The sequence below is a fragment of the Prionailurus viverrinus genome, chromosome B2 (assembly GCF_022837055.1).
Source record: "Prionailurus viverrinus isolate Anna chromosome B2, UM_Priviv_1.0, whole genome shotgun sequence".
Classification (NCBI taxonomy): domain Eukaryota; kingdom Metazoa; phylum Chordata; class Mammalia; order Carnivora; family Felidae; genus Prionailurus; species Prionailurus viverrinus.
The window spans coordinates 149,775,434-149,795,846 of NC_062565.1; positions in this window are offsets into that span (position 1 = coordinate 149,775,434).

Here is a 20,413-nt window from a genome sequence, read left to right on the forward strand (position 1 = left end):
TGTACTTCGGATCATCTCAGTTGAAATAACAGGAGGATGTGCCTTCTTCCTTTTTATGTGTGAGAGATGCTCATGTACTCAGTTTATCTTCCAACCAGGAATTTGAAAGAGCGAGACCCTCCTCAGGAGAGCAGGAGATAATCCAACCCATCTGTCCGGTTTTGCATAAACACTGTGAACCTCTGAACAACTGTTTACTGTTCTCTGGTTGGTCCTGGGTAAATGAACACCAGCAAACGAGGAAGTGGCTTTTTTTTTTCTTGTTCTCCACCATGGATATTTTAAAGAGAGATTAAAAATTAGGGCTGCCCGTACAACATGAATTTCAGGGTATCTTGGAGTTTTCCACAAATATACTACCCTAAGGTCACCAAGGGATAGCTTTTGCTCTTCGCTTTGCCAAGACCATAATGGAAGCATCTGTTATTTTGTTTTGTTACATCACCCAGATTCCTAAGAGCTGACAGTTAAAAGGTGGACGGACCCCTGAAGACTTTTATTACCCATGCTACTGTCTTCAGTAGAGATGTTGTCTAATCCCAATGAGATAAATACAGGTATTATTAGACCGCTAAAAAAGCAGATCTGGGGCGCCTGGGTGGCTCAGTCGGTTAAGCGTCCGACTTCGGCTCAGGTCATGATCTCGCGGTCCGTGAGTTCAAGCCCCGCGTTGGGCTCTGTGCTGACCGCTCAGAGCCTGGAGCCTGTTTCAGATTCTGTGTCTCCCTCTCTCTCTGACCCTCCCCGGTTCATGCTGTCTCTCCCTGTCTCAAAAATAAATAAACATTAAAAAAAAATTAAAAAAAAAAGAAAAAGATCATATACTGCTCTGAGAAAACGGTCCAATGCTCAGTATTTGGGGGGCAGAAAATACTTCTATTTGGCCTATTTCTACTAAAGTGTGAGATCTTATCTTTTTGTCCTTAATTTTAAAAGATCGGAAAATAGATGATAAATGTCTGCTGTAAGCTAACAAATCTGTACACTTCTAGTCAATAAAAAGGTATGTCTGTACATTGTTCAGAGACTTCGATTGACTTCGATTTGAAGCGTAGTGACTTTAGTTTTCCATATGCCAAAAGAGGAAATAAACCAATATCTCCGGTGATGGAGAGAAAGTTTTCCAAGGAGATACGGGGTTGAACCATGTAAACCTGGGAAAGCCCAACTACTTTTGACCTAAAAAGGGCAACTTCCTGTGTTTCGACCTGTACCTGGGCGTCAGAAATTTCACTTAGGAAACAACACTGGAGGTTTAAGAGTGTGGTTTGGGATCTTTGACTTCTCGTGCCTCATGAGCCAAGCCTAGTTTCCTGAAATATTCTGCACAAAGTTCATTGAAAGTACAAACCTTAAAAGAAGTCCTACATCGCTGAGTCTAGGCTCTGAAGCCAGCCTGCCCGTGTTGGAGTCCCAGCTCCCCCATTTTGTTACTTCGGGACTTTGAACCAGCAACTCAAGCCTTTCGCTTTCTCAGGTATGAAAATCAAGGCGATAAGACAACAGCTCCTCCCTTGCAGGGTTGTTACCAGGATTAAAGAAAACACCGCAGCCCTAGATCCTCATTCTTCGTGGGTTCTATACTTGCAAATTCGCCTACTTGCCCAAGTTCCTTTGCAGCCCCAGAATCAATGCCTGCACACGTTTTCATGGTCGCTGAAGGACATGCGCAGAACAGTGAAAAGGCAGAGTCACCTGGGGTGCGTGGGCCCAGCTAAGAGGGAGCGAGGTGACGCCCTCCCTGCCTTCTTGTTTCGGCTCCCGCCGTACTCGAGTGCCGTTTTTTGTGATGTAACAAAACCACACAAACCTGCCGTGTTTTTCACTCTTCTGAATGGCCCCAAGCCTAGCGCTAAGGGCCGTCTAGTGTCCACACAAGAAGGCCTCGTCTCCCAGGCTGCTTTCCCAGAGCCGTGCCCCCAAGGGGCCCCGTGCACAAACCACCACCCCTGTTCCCACTGACTTTGGTGACGTTGGCTTGGTTCCCAGAGGGCTTCTTAGGGCAGGAGCATCAGAAAGGGTGTGGGGACCCTTCCCCAGTGGCAGCATGCCAAGCATGTTGAAAGAAGATACTTCAGAACCTTTGAAGTGTCCCACTCCCATCTCTTAAGACTGCATAAAGCACTTGGCAGAAAGTATTGAATGTGTCCGACACTCTTAAGTGTCCAGGTAGGAAATGACCCTTGAAATTGAAATTCTAAGCCCTGAGCAGTGAGAAGCAGCTTAGAAAGAGCGCAGAACCCACAAGTCCGGGAAAGATCTCCTAATGTCTAATCACGGGTCTTTTCTTTATTTTTTTATTAAAAAAAATTTTTTTTAACGTTTTTTATTTTTGAGACAGAGAGAGAGCATGAACGGGGGTGGGGCAGAGAGAGAGGGAGACACAGAATCAGAAACAGGCTCCAGGCTCCAAACCGTCAGCCCAGAGCCCGACACGGGGCTCGAACTCACAGACCGCGAGAGCATGACCTGAGCTGAGGTCGGACGCTTGACCGACTGAGCCACCCAGGTGCCCCTCACAGGTCTTTTAAAACTCTCTCTCTTGAGCTGATTTCAACCACTTCTCTAGACATGGTAGCAACTCCGGACACAACTAGTAACATCGAGTCTTCCTTAAGGACTGAGGCCCCGGAGTGCTTTGTGCAGAGAGAAAACCAAGTCTGTTGCTATAGTCGTCTGAGCGCTCATGGCAGAAGGGGCTGGGGTCAGAGGAGAGTGCGGGGGGCCAGGGGAGGCCTGGGCACAAGGGAGCGCGGGGGGGTGGCAGGGTGCTCGGACCAGAGGAAAGACTCCAGTCCAAAGACTCCAGTCATTGCTTACGAGGAACATGTCTGAGACGAGAACAGAGGAGACACGCCTTGGGAAAAACAGCCTACGTTCTAATAATGCTCCCTGGTTGTCCGCACAGACCTCGATTCTCCCCGTGGCATTTCCCAGCTCCGTACCTGACAGCCCCTAGAAAGCTAGCTGCCCGGCCACCACTGCCAGGGCGGTGACACAAGGCAGGTGCGTGGGGCACAGAGGGGTAGCCCCACCCCCACGCCTCCACCCAGTCAGCAGGGGCAGAGGGGCGATTCGGAGACATACCTGCCCCAAGGGGAGACGGACATGGGGCCGATAAGCCCCACGGTTTGAGAAGGTGATCCCAGAGCGGCCGGTGTCACCCCTGGCGGTACGTCCAGTCCCTCCCCACCTGTAGCCCCTCTCCATGCCCTGGCTGCCGAGGGCCTTCTCTTTCTTCAGTGCGGAGGTCCTTTTAAACCCGTGCCTCTCATTCCTCTGCTTAAAAACCTTCAACAGCTTTCTCTTGTTTTTAGAATAAAGGCCACGGGGGCACCTGGGTGGCGCAGTTGGTTAAGCGTCCGACTTCAGCCAGGTCACCATCTCGCGGTCCGTGAGTTCGAGCCCCGCGTCAGGCTCTGGGCTGACGGCTCAGAGCCTGGAGCCTGTTTCCGATTCTGTGTCTCCCTCTCTCTCTGCCCCTCCCCCGTTCATGCTCTGTCTCTCTCTGTCCCAAAAATAAATAAATGTTAAAAAAAAAAAAAAAAGAATAAAGGCCACGGTGATAATCATAAAAGACATAATAAGTTAGGGGCACCTGGGTGGTGGCTCAGTGGGTTAAGCGTCTGACTCCTGGTTTCGGCTCAGGTCAGGATCTTGGGATCCACGAGTTCGAGCCCCGCGTCGGGCTCTGCGCTCCAGGAAGGGCGAAGGGCTGGAGGTGGGAAGGCACTCAGCACGTTTGAAACAGAAGTCGTGTTAAGTTTGTTCGGCTGGTATGTGCAGCACAAGGGGGGAGAAAGGGGAGAAGGGGGTCAGGAGGTCGGAAGGAGGTGACCGCACCGTTACCTTTGAACGGGCTCTGGCAACAAATACCACCTGCGCTGCTCCCGCCGCGGAAATTTATATCACTCAGCTCTGCAGGCTGGACGTCCAAGCCGGTCCCCTCCTCCCTGTGTCCCCAGGAGGCGGGGAGAGAGGAAGCTCTGGTCTCTCCCTCCTTCTATGAAGGCATCAGTTCCATCAGGAGGGGGCGCCACTCTCATGACCTAATCTAACCCTCATCTCCCCAAATACCATCGCACTGGGGATTAGGGCCTCAGCATACAAAGCTTGGAGGGACATCAACATTCAGTCCATAGCAAGCATGTTAAGGATCTGGGATTGTGACTTCCGAAAGATGGGGAGCCATTGAACTTGTCACGGCAAATGCGAAGGTGACACGTCAGATTGGCTATTCGTTTATTTTTAAGCAGCCTCCACACCCAGCCCGGCGCCCACCTTGGGGTTCCATCCCGCAACCCTGAGATCGAGACCTGAGCCGAGATCAAGAGTCAGATGCTTAAGCCACTGAGCTACCCAGGCGCCCCCAGATGTGCATTTTAGAAAGCTCGCCCACTCATGCTTGACAAGTGGGTCTCAGAGGGCAGGTATGGACGTGCGGAGATCTCTTCGGGTTTTTACGGTGGGCCCGAGGAGGGTCACGGTGCCTTAGACTAGGATGGCGTGGAGATGGGCAGAGCGACCAGTCACGAGACTAAAGGAGGGATCCACCGCCTCGACTGAGTGCAGAGAGAGTGGCAGAGGAGGGGCGTGGGGGGGGGGGCGGGAGGGACATCTGCACCGTCTGCACCGAGGAGAGGAGCAGTGAGCAGAGGGCAGGGAAGCGGCCCAGTGGGTGGCCCTTTGTCTAGGATGAGCGAGTGGGCGGGACACCAGCCACCGAGGCGCCTCTGTAATTCCGTAGCTCTCCCTGCAGAGCTAATGCGTATTCGAATGGCCCAAATAAACCAGGCATTTCCTCTACCGTGGGGCGCTCGGGAGCGTCACTCCATTACTGAGCAGGAGACCCAGAATCTTTGCTGACGTCCAGCGACGCCAGATTTGCCGTGACACCCCTGTTCTCTGTCATTTGCTGAGCCACGTAAATCACAGAACGGTGAGTGACTGAAATGTTTTCCCCAAGGATCTGCTCTTTGTTGAAAATGTCCTGCTCCGTGGGGCGGCTGGCTGGCTCAGTCGGAAGAGCCTATGACTCTGGATTTGGGGGTCATGAGTTCGAGCCCCACGTCGGGCTCTGTGCCGACAGCTTGGAGCCTGCTTCTGATTCTGTGTCTCCCTCTCTCTCTGCCCTTCCCCTGCTCACGCTGTCTCTCTGTCTCTCTCTGTCTCTCAAAAATAAATAAATGTAGGGGCGCCTGGGTGGCTCAGTCGGTTGAGCATCCGACTTCAGCTCAGGTCATGATCTCGCGGTCCGTGAGTTCGAGCCCCGCGTCGGGCTCTGTGCCGACAGCTCGAAGCCTGGAGCCTGCTTCTGATTCTGTGTCTCCCTTTCTCTCTGCCCCTCACCCCGTTCATGCTCTGTCTCTCTCTGTCTCAAAAATAAATAAACGTTAAAAAATTTTTTTAAATAAATTAAAAATAAAAATATAAAGACACAGGATGACTTTTTAATGCCTAGCAGGCACTATATCTTTCCAAGAAGTTTTTACACCTCGATCCCTGATAAGAGAAAATGCCGTCCCTAAATCCCATCTCTCGGGAGAGGGAACCTCGTACCCTAAGAACAGAACTCTGCTCCTTGCTTTCTCTCTCTGACAACAGCTGGTGTTGTGAGACAGAAAATCCCTGTTGTGGTCCCGGCCAAGCGTAGCTGCTGGCCATTTACTAATGTTCTTTTGAGGCCGTCGGGAAACTCCTTTGTGGTCCATGAAAACAGGGGTCCGGGACTCATGCTTGGAATGAATGGACCAGCTCTAAACAAGCGTTGGACGTTGGTTGCTTCAAACCAAAAATATACTTAGCATTTCGTTCGTTTATTTCTCCTGGTCCATTTGCTGATATCCCTATTAGTTCTCGGAAATGCGACTTTAATACTGCACCAACGAGTCGCATGTGTTTCCCTGGTAACTGCGCTGGAGCTGACCAGGATGCAATCTGTAGAGGAAAAGTGCGGGTCGGCAAGGCCAAGTCTCGGCCTCGTCACGAATGACACCGTCTTGCCTTCAAGGGGCTAGTGGATTAACACGCGTTTGCCTTGTACTCGGTACTCCGGGGAAGAAAAAGGTACCACCTCGTCCTCAAAGAATTTACAAGTTAAATTTCGAAATAAGATTTCACGGGGACGGACAGAAGCGACCTGGCGTGCACTGGGTTCTCACGTCGCCCATTAGACCCCTGCTACTGAGACTGTGGCCCCGACGGCCCCCCGGTTGGCACCTGGAAGCTTGTGTGAAATGCAGTCTCCGGAGCCTGCCGGCCTTACGCGTGAGAGCCTCCTGCTCACAGGACCCCCAGGTGGGAAATCCGCACAGGGAACGTGGGACAGGCGCTGGACCCCCCTGGTGTCTCCACGGATGCTCCCAGAAAGGGAGATGCCAGGGCTATCTTATTCAGGAAGTGGATTCTCGTACGAACAGATCTTAGTTCAAAATTGGTTTCATCTCCTGCTTTCTCCGTCTCTCTGGCTCCTCTGCTCTAACCCGTGTCCCGTGCCAGTGCCCAAGTGACCCGTGGAAGGCAGGTGGTGGCCCCTCGGCCTTCACGCCCGCCTGAGACTCCCTTACAAACGGGCCAGGTCCTTCCAGCCTGCCCCAGTTGGGTTCCACAGGACACAGGCAAGCAGGACACAGGACCGGCACCCGGGGGAAGGTGGCGGGGCCGAGGTGGGCAGGGGGACACTGGACTACAAATAGCCACCCCAAAGTCTTCCGGCCTACAGAGGCCGCCTACCTGGAGGGGGAGGTCCAGGCCCTCATTTCTGCATCCGCCCATGATGCTCTGGGAGCAGCCTCTGGAAGGTTCTAGAGAGAAGCTCGACCGGCTTCAGGTGGCTCATCCAAGGTTACAGGTGAGAGGGGACAGCCTAGTGACCGAGGACAGAGGACAGGGAGCACCGCGGCGCTGCCCCCTGTGAGGTCAGTGTGGGAGCTAAGACGAGGTCGGCAACTGCCCCGACTGGGGCTGGGGCCTTGGGCTGGGGCCGGGGAGATGCGCGTGGCCAGAAAGCTTGATCAACCGCCTGGGGGACTTGCAAGGGGCACGTGGGGCTTCTGTGGCAAGTGCTGGGGACAAAAAGCGTGGACGGACGTATACCAGCAGCCTGCACGTTCTTGAAGCTGAGGCTGGAGGCCAGGAAGTTACTTCAGGGACAGCTTAGCAACCGCTTGTTACGATGTTGGGGGCCGTCCGTCTTTGAATCCGACTGTCCTTAAACATGAGCGGTCCAGTCCATTTTCCCGTTTTCTTCTCGGTAAATTGGGGATCGTAATAGAACTGACATCCCGGGAATGTTGCAAGGATTAAACGGGACCAGTGGGGATCTCAGAACGACGCCTGCTTCGTGTCACGTGGTCCAGCAGCGAATGATGCTTTCGATAAACCCGTCGTTGGATAAACCCCCACCTGTGTGGCAGCGTGGTCACTCACTTCTGTGATCGTGTGTGGATTGTTTTGTTCTGTTTGCTTAAGAAGAAAATTTTTTTAATGTTTATTTATTTTTGAGAGAGAGCACGAGCGGAGGAGGGGCAGAGAGAGAGGGAGAGAATTGGAAGCAGGCTCCATCCAGGCTCCGAGCTCTCAGCACAGAGCCCCGCACGGGGCTCGAACCCACAAACTAGGAGATCGTGACCCGAGCCGAAGTCGGACGCTCAACCGACTGAGCCACCCAGGCGCCCACTTTGCAGTTTTTTTGCTGGTTGGGAGGCAGGCAAATGACTCCAGAACCCGTGTCGGTGGGCCTGGGTGGGAGGCGGAGAGGACCGGTTCTCAGGAGTCCTCCCCGGTGGGAACAGCCTCCGAGCTGCCCAGCTGCCTTTCCCATTCATACAGCTAAGGAGGCGGAAGCGAGGTACGGGGTCGACTCTTGCTTTTTGCATCGGGGTCACTTGTTAATCGCTCTTGCGACGGGGTTGGGCGCAAACAAAAAATGCAGGTGGTACAATCTCAGCACCTTCCCTCGGGCTTTGCTCCCCCTCCCCCGCCCCTGCACTTGGCCCGGACCCCGCACCTGACATGTCTGCGAGCTCTCTGCCCTCCATTCTCATAGATGCGTTAGTAGAAAAGACAGATACTCCAATAGGAGGGCGTACGTGTTTGGAAAGGTGTCTGTATACTTTTTACAACAACGAGTAGCTGGACGTGATCCATGGATCACGCGTGACCTCAGCTTTCCAGTCTTGTGAGGCCACAAGATGGCGTCACGTAGCCACAAAATAGTCTCCCGACCTGGCGAAAGGGCAAATCTGTCCCTTGTCTGCGCTGTTCAACTGCCGCCGGCTCGTTGGAAGCCCAGGGAGGTCCCTTCCCGCACGGGCCAGTGTCCCTGAGAGGCCTCAACTGACAGAGGGGGACAGCGGAGTTATCCCTGCAGACAGGTGGGTGGTATAGGAGATTTTATCCTTCCTTCCTCCCTCCCTCCCTCCCTCCTCCTCTCCCTTCCTCCTTCCTTCCTTCCTTCCTTCTTTCTCCTTCTTTCCTCCTTCCTTCCATCCTTTCTTTCTCTCTTTCTCCCTCTCCTTCTTTCTCACCCCTCCCCTCCTCTCCTTCCTTCCCTCCCACGTTTCTCTCTTTCCCTCTCTCTCTCATATTCAGAAGCCTCCACCTCCTTTATTACTCTTCTCTGTGGCCGGAGGAAGAGCAGAACCCCCCTCTCCCCCCCGGGGAACACCTCTGTGTCACAGGCTTTGTGGAAGGACGTCTCCATCCTGGCTGTGCTGCTTTGACAGATGACAGTTCTTTTCCCTGACTAGTTGGTGTCCTCTGAGTTCTGGTTAGGGATGCCTGCTGGATGACGGATGCTTGGGATGCGGGGAAGAAAGGCAGAAGGACATGGCAGGTAAAATTACCTTTCCTAATAGCCCACAGCCCATTGGCAAATACCTGAGGCAGGCAGAGAGTAACGTTTCTCCGGGAACTCCCTACAGTCTTAACGTTAATGCTTGGCCAACCTTAGCTTGACAATAGCTAGGCCTCCACAGCCTGTGAGTCTTCCTTAGCCTATGAAAGCCTCCCTGGAAACTTCCCCTGGACTTTACCTCCCCCAGCCCCACGGCACAGCCCCATAGCATAGCATAGTCTCTCCTCATGATCCTGGGCCGGCTCTTCCTGCCCACGGGTCCTGTCCCCATGCTCTAAGAAAATCACCTTTCTGCACCGAAGACGTCTCAAGAATCCTTCCTGGCCACCAGCTCTGGCCCCCACCACGGCCAACCGCCATCACGTGCACTGCTCTCGCGGACCTGGGCTGAGACCAGCATCCCAGCTAGCGCGGTGGCCGTGGCAGTCACCACGGCAGAACTTGTCGATTTGGCGAATGGTCCACGGTGAAAACTGGGAACAGCCATTCAGGGCATTGCTTAGGGGTTAGCCGGTAGCTTCTGGACTTGAAGAGCCGGGTTCCAACCCTGAGGCCGTGCTGTGTGAGTGGTCTGACATGCTGGTTCCCCTTCTGTATCCGCTGTCCTTACGTGGAAGGGGGGACATAAGACCTGCAAAGGGCCTAGAGCACCTGAAGCGCGTCGCATACGATGGTTACCGCAAGGCCGTCATGCTAGGAGTAGCTCCCCTTTGTCCTGCAGGATGGCTCCTTTCGGAATAGTTTTGGCCTCCCCCAAATGTCGCAAACGTAAGTAGAGTTTGCTTCTGCCTTTCCCTTCGTTGCTAACGTGAACCTCCTACATCACGGGACCGCAGGGATCTGGACCAGGAAGCGAACGCTGACGCAGTACCGCCCGCCAATCTGCAGGTGGCGCTCTACCTCTGCAGCCGTCCCGCCCGCGCCGCTGGCAGGTGCGGGCCTGGCCTCCACCTTCTGTTCGGCCCCGGGGTCTCCAGCCTGGGGCGGCTTTTCAGTCCTGAAGTTTCACACCCTTAACGCTTTTGCAGATTAGTGGCCCGTGATTTTGTACCTGCCCCTTGTTTGGGGGATGATCTGGGATTTCCCCATGATTCGGCTGAGGTCGGGCCCTTCGGCAAGAGTGGCGCCCGCGGGCTCCTTGGCGCGTCCCGCCCGGAAGCGGGGTGTGCAGAAATCTCGTTACAGATACGGCTGACTTGGATCCCTTGGGTCGGGGGCCATCCGCCAGAGTCCTTCACCGGAGCCTTGCTGTTTTCCCCTCTGTGACCGATGGCATCTGTGAGGAGATTTACCGACGGTGTGACTATCATTTCGCCTTGAGTTTCCCATCAATGATGATTGTGGCCCACGCCCATTACGACCGGCGCTGCCTACCGGAAACTTCCATCAGCCACTCAATACTTGTGACACGTATTGGGCGCCTGGGCGGCTCAGTCCGTTAGGCGTCCCACTTCGGCTCAGGTCACGATCTCGCGGTCCGTGAGTTCGAGCCCCGCCTCGGGCCCTGGGCTGACCGCTCGGAGCCTGGAGCCCGCTTCCGATTCTGTGTCTCCCTCTCCCTCTGCCCCTCCCCCGCTCGTGCTCTGTCTCTCTGTGTCTCTCAAAAATAAACATTAAAAACTGTTTTAAAATCTATCTCGGGGCATTCTAAGGAAGAGCGGCCCCTCCTCCCCCGAGTACGCATGCATCCGTGTGTGTGTTCACTCATTCATTCCGTTCGCTATTCAGTTAAAGGACTGTGGACTTCTGGCTCTTTTACTCTGTGAGTTAGGAATTGCCATCGTTACTGGTTTTGTTGCTCAGATTTTCCCAGACTGGGAGCGCCGCAAGCCGGCTCTCGTGTTCCTCCAACATGCCCTCATCGTTTTTCGAGGGCTTCCTTCATTTCTGGCACCAGATGTGCCGGACTCACCGTGCGTTTCCCCACCTCACCTGGAGTCCACCGTTTACCAGGGAGCCCCGGTTTCTTTTCCTGGAAATTCATATTTATGAACGGATGTCTGGCCGAGTTCTGGGTGTGCACGTTACCCCTGGGGGACCTAGCCTCTAGGCCACCTGAGCGGGGGGAATCAGATACACGTGTACGTGTGTGTGTATGTACATAGATCACGTTTATATGCATAATACATAATACACGATAAATACATATATAGATGTATACACTCACATCATGAGCTCTTTCTTATGCCTCCCACCTCGCCTTTTTTGTGTCATCTGTTCTGCAAATAAGAAACCACAGCATAGCTAGGTATTTGCTAGATTCAACGCCGCATCGTTTCAGAATTTCTTGCCCGCACCGTGGTGGAAAACACATTTCCCACTGAGAGTACAGGATTTGTGTGCAGCTTCACAATGGGCAGTCGGTACACCGTGCTCCAAACGGATACAGGTTAGTTATTTTCTCCCCCCCCCCCCATGCGGTTATGTGGTTCACCCATGTGCACGGAGGGCCATTTAGTGCTACCCCAAATGGGGTCCCCCACGGCCCGGCTGATCTGAAGTATTTATTCTGGGGAGAGTTGTTCTAAGAGGACCGTACCCAAGCACACTCAGCCTCTTTTCCTCCTTTCCGTCCCCCTCCTGCCGTCCGCCCCACCCCCCCCCACCCCCTGCAGGTAGGTTACCGCATTAATTCCTGGTTTATGCTTCTTGTACTTCTTTTCTTTTATTTTTTTTTTTCAACGTTTATTTATTTTTGGGACAGAGAGAGACAGAGCATGAACGGGGGAGGGGCAGAGAGAGAGAGAGACACAGGATCGGAAACAGGCTCCAGGCTCTGAGCCATCAGCCCAGAGCCCGACGCGGGGCTCGAACTCATGGACCGCGAGATCGTGACCTGGCTGAAGTCGGACGCTTAACCGACTGCGCCACCCAGGCGCCCCAATGTACTTCTTTTAAAGAAAAGATCAGATGCATGTATCTCTCCCACGGCCTTCTTTCTTCCACGGATGGCGTGTTGGCTTTTTTCACTTAACAACATATCCTGAAATCAGACAATATCAGTTCTTAGAGACTTTTCTCTCCCCCCACCCTCCAGCTCTCTTTTCAAAAATATTTTTTTAGGGGCGCCTGGGTGGCTCAGTCGGTTGAGCATTCGACTTCGGCTCAGGTCATGATCTCGCGGTTCGTGAGTTCGAGCCCCGCATCGCGCCCTGTGCTGACGGCTCAGAGCCTGGAACCTGCTTCAGATTCTGTGTCCCCTTCTTTCTCCACCCCACCCCTACTTGTGCTCTGTCTCTGTCTTTCAAAAATGATTAAACATAAAAAAAATTTTTTTTAATTAAAAAAAAATTTTTTTTCATGTTTATTTTTGAGAGAAAGAGAGAGAGTGAGTGGGGGAGGGACAGAGAGAGAGGGAGACACAGAATCCAAAGCAGGTTCCAGGCTCTGAGCTGTCAGCACAGAGCCTGACCTGAGCCAAAGTCGGACGTTTAACCAAGTGAGCCATCCAGGTGCCCCTCTCTCTTTTTTGTTACAACAGCCAAATACTATGTTATGTTGCAAAGTTTTCTCAATGACTACTACTCTTTCTATAATTTTTCAAGACAAAACAATGCTGTAATGATTTTTAAAAGTCTTCTTTAATGTTTATTCATTTTTAAGAAAGAGAGTACAGGGGCGCCTGGGTGGCACAGTCGGTTGAGCGTCCGCCTTCAGCCAGGTCACGATCTCGCGGTCCAGGAGTTCGAGCCCCGCGTCGGGCTCTGGGCTGATGGCTCAGAGCCTGGAGCCTGTTTCCGATTCTGTGTCTCCCTCTCTCTCTGCCCCTCCCCCGTTCATGCTCTGTCTCTCTCTGTCCCAAAAATAAATAAACGTTTAAAAAAAAAAAAAAGAAAGAGAGTACAGAGTGCAAGTGGAGGAGGGGCAGAGAGAAGGAGACCCAGAATCCAAAGCAGGCTCCAGGCCCTGAGCTGTCAGCACAGAGCCCAACACGGGGCTCGAACCCACAAACTGCGAGATCATGACCTGAGCCGCAGTCAGATGCTCAACCGACTGAGCCACCCAGGCGCCCCAATGCTGTGATGGTTAACCTAATGCACGTATATACATAACTTGCAATTGATGGACTTGTAAGTTCTGTACTGCTGTGTGACAAATGTCTCCAGATGTGGTAGCTTAAAACAGCGACCATTGACCATCACACGGCATCTGTGGTTAAGAGTCTGTGAGCAGCGTGGCCCGGCCATCGGCGAGGGTCTCCCCTGCGAGGCTGCAGACAGGCCGGAGGGCAGGGCCACAGTCTCACTTGAAGGCTGGGCTGAGGAAGGACCACCCTCCAGCTCACATGTGTTGCTGTCGGCAGGAGGTAATTCCTCACCGGGTGTCGGGCTACGAGCCTCAGGCCCTCGCCGCCTCGAGGCCAGAGGTCCCCTCCACTCCGTGGTTGTCTGTCCACAGAGCCGGTGTGGTAGACACAGTCTATTTTGCTGTGGTCCTGTAATGGACTGTCCGTAGCTGTCTGATCACCCTGAATCCCGTGTCTCTGGAACAATCTCCTGGATTCCTTTCTTCTCTGACCTGAGTGCTTCCTTCAAGAGCATTTCCCACGTGTGGCAATTGTTTGAGGTCTTATGTGAGTGAGAAAAATATATATTATACTCTCACATCTGAATGACAATTTGGATAAAAATTTAACACTCAGAACTTTCCTTTTAACACATTACAAGGATTATATTCCGTTATCCTCACATAGCATTTATCAATCTTTTTAGCCCTTGGTAGGTAGAGTGAAGAAATAATTCGTCATTTAACCAGGACACTTTTGAGTGAGCGGGACGCTACTAATAATTAAGCTTGGACAGGAGGTGCAAACTGGGAAGGTTGTAGGTAAACTAAGACACGTGGTTTATTTATTCATAGGTTTAGTCACCCTATTTATAGATGGTCTATTCCTTTTCTCTGGAAGGTTTTAGAACTTTCCTTTTGCATCTGATATTCTTGGGCTTTGCTATACTACCCCCATGTGTGGTTTTTCTGTCGTCCCTGCTTGGCCTTCTGTGCGTTCTTTATGCTTGAACAACTCCCTCCTTCTCTCCTCCCTCCCCCCATCTACGTTCCAGTGAGTTCCGCCCTAATCCCTCAGGCTTTTATTGTAGCCAAAGGCGGAGACACACTTATCCTGCCAACAGGAGCCATTCAGTCCATTTGAGATTTATCACTGCAGATTTTAAGGAGGCATTCCATCTTGTGTCTGCGGTACCCTTTAAGTTTTGAGCACTTGCAGGAGCTAAGGCATGGAGAAGAGTCTCTGGGCCCGGGCCTCTGGTCTTCCCTAAGAAGGCATTGCATTCTAGTAACTGTAAAAGGTATTTCCAGATGCCCGTGGCCTCTGCTAATTTCTGGTCGGGAATGGCAGACACGGGGAGGAAGAAGTCGTGCTCCTGTGCGAGGTCGGTCGAGTCCTTAATTGTGGACGCAACGTGCTCTGGCCAGTGTAAGCAGAAGAGGGTTGACTACGGGCTGTGAGGTCAGTCACAGGGTGGTGTGGAACGGGAGGAGCGCGGAGACGGGGCGTGTGTCCCGGGCCAGCCTGTGACCCGCGCCCTGGACGGGGAGGACGAGAGAGCCGGCCCCAGGGTCCCTGCCAGCTCCCTGCCTGGCGGCTGCTGCCAGACCACATGTGGTTTTCAGGCAGGAGCTGCATGGGCCAGGGAGGCAGATGCTCTAGGAGAGCCCGCCTGGGGACGCTCGCCTCCAGAGGGAAGCAGGGCGCGGGAGCGCCCGGTTGGCACCTGCCTGGCACCGGGGAGGCGCCTCGGGAGGCAGAGCCGATAAACAGGAAGTTTGGGAACTTCCGAAAATACGCGAAGGCTGTTTGAATCCTTCTGGGCCTCGGTTTATGACAAACATTCACTCCCCACGATCCCCCAGGGAGCCTGCCGACCAACCACAGAGATTTTGGAACTGCCTGTCGGCTGGGTGACCCAGATAGACCCAAGATGTCACGCCTACCCTGAGACATCAACACGGAAAAACAGTTCCCTGGAGGGTTTGTCTAAGTCTCCTTTCCAGACGAAAAGGAAGACCTTTAAGTTTTAAATGAAATTTGCAGGGGCACCTGGGTGGCTCAGTCGGGTGAGCATCCGATTTCGGCTCAGGTCAGGACCTTGTGGTCATGAGTTCGAGTCCCGCGTCGGCTCCTGCTGTCAGCCTGTCGGTGCAGAGCCTGCTTCCGGTCCTGGTCCCCCCTCTCTCTGCCCCTCCCCTGCTTGTGCTGTCCCCAAAATAAATATTAAAAGAAAATAATGAAATTGGCAGAGTTCTCCCTTACGTGTCCAGCATTTTTCAGACTGCTTTAAAAACATTGTAAGCTTTCTATTTACTGAGACATCACCTCATTGAACCAGAGGGCTTTCGGATCAGTCTAGAAAAATCACTTGCTGAGATGCCTTCCTCGCCCCTCAGGTCTGACACACCCCAGGCGTTTTTGTTTTTTTTTTTTAATTTTTTTTTCAACGTTTATTTATTTTGGGGACAGCGAGAGACAGAGCATGAACGGGGGAGGGGCAGAGAGAGAGGGAGACACAGAATCGGAAACAGGCTCCAGGCTCTGAGCCATCAGCCCAGAGCCCGACGCGGGGCTCGAACTCACGGACCGCGAGATCGTGACCTGGCTGAAGTCGGATGCTTAACCGACTGCGCCACCCAGGCGCCCCGACCCCAGGTGTTTTTAAAGACTTACTCTGTGCAGCAACTTCTGCAAACTACGACAGAAAATCATCAAGTTAGGATTCTTTTAAAAAATTTTAAAAAATATTTATTTCTGAGAGAGAGAGAGAGAGAGAGAGAGAGAGATTGAGAGAGAGAATGAGCAGGGGAGGGGCAGAGAAAGAGGGAGACAAACAATCAAGAGAAGGCTCCAGTCTCCGAGCTGCCAGCACAGAGCCCGACGCGGGGCTCGAACCCACAAACCACAAGATCATGATCTGAAGTTGGACGCCCAACCGCCTGAGCCACCCAGGCGCCCCTAAGTTATATAATTCTTAATTAGAAAGGCGTTTAGGAGGAAGTGGAGTGTGATTGAACCGAAATGCAGAAGAACTTGAAAGACTGGGTCCGCTGACCGCTCTATTACTGTGTTGATAGTCTCCGTTTTCTCTGTTCTGTGCAAAGTGCCTCAGCCACTGGGGAGGAAGGGGCCACGCGTGCCCAGGGCGTGCTCCCGGATCGTCTGCCTGAGTGCTCTGCCCTGGGCTCTGACACGTTTCTCTCGGCCAAAAGCAAACGCTGCGGTGAAGCTCCCTACCGCCCATGTTAGCCTTGCGGTGGCCTCGGGCCGACCCTTCCCCGGGCTGACGCCCAAGTGTGGCCAAAAGCACTGTCACTGTGACGGCTGATGAGTTCTGGCCCAGACAAGTCAACTCTACCTTTTCCTACTTCGTTTCTAGTGCTGTCACCGACCTACACAGTTCAACTGTCTACTCTCGTCCCGATGTGAAAGTTCCACCTCGTGCCCGCCCTTTCTGACTTCTGTCCGTAAATGCCCGTGGCACCCACAGTTTCCACGGACCAGGCTATGTACTTCCGCGCCGAGGCTCACGTCGTGTAAATCCGAACAATTCTCTCTGAACAGCCTCCTGTCTTTGTGGGAGTCCGTTTAACCCTGCTCTGGGAGATTCTAGGGAGATGGACAGAATCAAACCTTTTTAAAAAAAAATTTTTTTTTTTTTAACATTTATTTCTTTTTGAGATGGAGAGAGAGCAGGAGCGGGGGAGGGGCAGGGAGAGAGGGAAACACAGCATCTGAAGCAGGCTCCAGGCTCCGAGCGGTCAGCACAGAGTCCCATGCAGGGCTCGAACCCACGAACATGTGAGCCGAAGTCGGTCGCTCAACCGGCTGAGCCACCCAGCGCCCCTGTACTTAAGACCTTTTAAGGACTATAGTTGTGTACTTAAAAATACAAACAAAAAAACCCAAGACCACTGTCATAGTGACGCCACTTTCGGCCGCACTTGGCTGTCAGCCTGGGGAAGGGTCAGCCCAGGGAAGGGTGCGTCTCTGCCTCTGGCAGACAGAGACGGATCAGAGCCCGGGGCAGAGCACTTCAGGCAAGCGACTCCGCGAGCACGCCCTGGGCACGCGTGCCCCCTTCCTCCCCACGTGGCTACTGCGCTCGTAGAGATCGCATTGCTCAGATGGGCCTGTCACCTCGGAGTGCGCTCGCAGGCTGACCCCCGATTTCCCGCACTGAGAAAACTGGCCCAAAGCTACCACGTCCTCAGAACTATCAGCCCCAAGAACTGCAAAAGCCTTCACCTTTAAAACAAACCTGAGCAACGGCAGTGAACTCGGGGCGCCTGGGTGGCTCAGTGGGTTAAGCGTCTGACTTCGGCTCAGGGCATGATCTCACGGTCTGTGCGTTCGAGCTCCGCGTGGGGCTCTGTGCTGACAGCTCAGAGCCTGCAGCCTGCTTCGGATTCTGTGTCTCCCCCTCTCTGCCCCTCCCTCACTCATGCTCTGTCTCAGAAATAAACATAAAAAAGTTTTTTTTAAGTAAAATAAAATCGAGTGAGAAAGGAAAGCGTGGAGCACGTATCCTGCCGTTTCAGTAGGGCTGTGTTTGTAAGTGAGCGTCCTGCTGATAAACAGAAATAGAAAACCGCCATTTAACCAGCACCACGCACCTGTTGGTTTCGGTGGGACTGTCCCGGCGGGGCTGCGATATGGTCCCATCTGCCACAGACGGACCTTCCAGAGCCCCGGAGAGCAGTTCCGCCAGGTTCGTTAGGAATATGGCGGACGTTGGCTAACGGGCCAAGGAGCGTCACTTGCTGTGCCCGTAGGTAAAGCAGCTGTGTCCTTTCGTAGTCAAGCTGCCAGGGCTTGACTCCTCGTGCCACCCTCCCGCGGTTCCTGTCACCTCCACCCAAACCAGCAAAACCCTGGGAGTGCTGTGGGCCCGCCCGGCTGAGCTCAGCTCTCAGCAGGTGCCTGGGGGCTGACAGTGAGGCCGGGGCTTTCTGGGGGTTTTCCTGCCCGGAGCGGCCCCTTTCTGCACGGACCCCTGCCGCTGCTCTCCCCCAAGGGCTCCGGCGCCAGGTAACTCGGGCTTTGCTTTAGATGATGTGGCCATTATCTCTGAGGCCACCCAAGTGACTTCCAAGTGATGCAATGTCGACATGCCAGGGCCCACGCTCACTTTCTCACTAGCGTGTAAACGCGCCATCCAGACGGACCCCGCAACGCACCTGGGAAGCCAAGGTCCAAGTGGAAGAGGACGGAGACGAACGAGCCCAGTCTGGGTCCCGCCGGGCGGGCGTGTGGCCGAGGGCACGGTGCCAGCCGCCTGCGGAGGAAGGATCAGGAAACAAAAGGCCGTTGAGGGTCCGGTTTCCTCAAGCTGGCAGTGGCCGTTCTCGCCCTGAGCCACCGCGCCAGGACCCCCGCTGTCTGTGGCGCGCGGTCAGGAAGCGCTCGACAATGGTCACCTCCGCCCCACGGGGTGGTCACAGCAGGAAGGGAGATGCCCGAAGCCACCACAGCTCGTGAGCACGGACAGCTGGTGCCAGCCTCACCTTGGAGGTTGGTCACAGCACACGTGCATCTGTGTACTCTGCTACCGGAAAACGAAAAGTACTCGGGAGCCCTTGTGTGTTGCCTTTAGAGATGGTCACGTGCAGGCATTAGACATTCTGAGCGTGTATTTCTGGGCTTTTTCGGGTAACCGAGTTTTGCTTCAACCCCGTCCTGTCTCTGCGTTTCCTCGTGGGGCCACTACCACTTGGAGGGCTGACTCGTGTTGTGGTGACTGTACAAACGTCACCAGCAGTGTCTCCACCACACACGGCCCTGGGCACGGACCCGACGCCACCTTTCGTGAGAAGATCCCGCAAACGTCCCTAGGAGGCAGAGCCGTGCCAGTCCCCAGGAAGAAAGCAGCACGGGCGGGAGCCGGCCCAGGCCTCGGAGTCCTTGCCGCCTGGAAGGCTGCCACTGCCCGAGAGCAGAGTGACGGCTAACCGGTCGGTCTTCTCCTGACAAGGATCACCGACGACCTGGACGCCCACTTGTGGGAAGTGTCCTTTCTGCTACTGGTCATTTTAAAGCAACCAAGAAGCTTGAAAACAACAAGAACAAAAACACAAAGGAATTCTGCTCTGGAATGTACTTTCTCACGTCGGCGTTGATCTGGGTGAGATCAGGACCCAGACCCCCGCAGTGGAACACTTCACACCTTCTGGTCTCGCCCGTACCCTCCTTCCGACCCGCAAGCACTCGGCTCTGCGCAGAGAAGGCAGACGGCTGGGAGCTTCAGACCCTCTGAGGGAGCCAGGGACAGGATCAGTGTCCCCTCCTGGTCCCTCGCTCCTTTCCCCAGGATGGTGAACCTCCCTGCTCCCCTAGGGCACCCAGTACCCCTTCCTCATGCAACTTCTGCATCGTCTGCATGGACTTTCATCCCATGTGTTCCTCTGTGTCCATCTGCAGGTTTCTTTTTAATGTATTTGTCTATTTTTGAGAGAGAGAGAGAGAGAGAGAATCCCAAGTAGGCTCCGTGCTGTCAGCACAGAGCCCCACGTGAGTCTTGAACCTACGAGCCATTGAGATCGTGACCTGAGCCGCCCAGACGCCCCTGCAGGTTTCTGTCTCACGTCAGGAACACCTGCTGGAGAAGGGACCGTGCTGGCCCCTGCCTGCCTTCTCAGGTGTATGGGGAGGCCCACTGAGGCAGCCTGCGGAACTGTGTCATCAGGCCTCCTGCTCGCAGGTCTGCAGTGTCTGCACCACGATCCCCGAGGCTCTCGGGACAGCCGTCCCTTCAGAGGCGGGAAAGGCCCTTGCTCCCCAGGAGCACGTGAGACGGACGGACGAGAATTCTTGCAAGGGACAAAAGAAAGAGGAAGATCCCAGGGGCGCCTGGGGGCGCAGTGGGTTGGGCGTCCGACTCTTGATCTCGGCTCGGGTCACGGTGTCACAATTTGTGGGTTCGGGCCCCACATCGGGCTCTGCGATGATGTTGCAGCCCCTGCTTGGGATTCTGTCACGCCTTCTCTGTGACCCTCCCCCGCGTGTGTGTGTGCTCTCTCTAAATAAACAAAACTGAAACAAAACCTTTTTTAAAAGAGGAAGATCCCAAACCAGAACGCCAGCGGTGACTGGCACCGGAGGGCGGCCGGAAGCCCCAGGCAGGTTCCAGCTGGCACTTTCCACACCCTGCGGTCTGGGGTTCTCACAAGCGACGTTACCTGCACGACTGGAACCCGGCGCTCTCACTTCGCTAAGCCAGTCCGGGCTCTCGTCGCTGGGTCCTCTCGCCCGACCCCCGCTCGGGTCAAGTGCGGAGCAACGGGCCTGAGGGCACCCCGGAGGCGGCGCCCCCTCACCTCCAGAGGGGAAACGGGAGCACAGGTGAGAATGCTCTGCCCACGGTCTCGCGCCTTTAAAGAGAGTGACAGCGAGAAATGACTCCGATCCGCCTGCTGCTCTTTGCCACAGAAAGCGGTGCCGCCATCCGTGGGGACAGGTTAGCGCTGTGGCCTCCCCCGACCCGGCCGACTCCCCGGGGCAGTTCCTGCGCCACGGGCTCCCCTGCTCGGGTGCCCACAGAGCTGGGG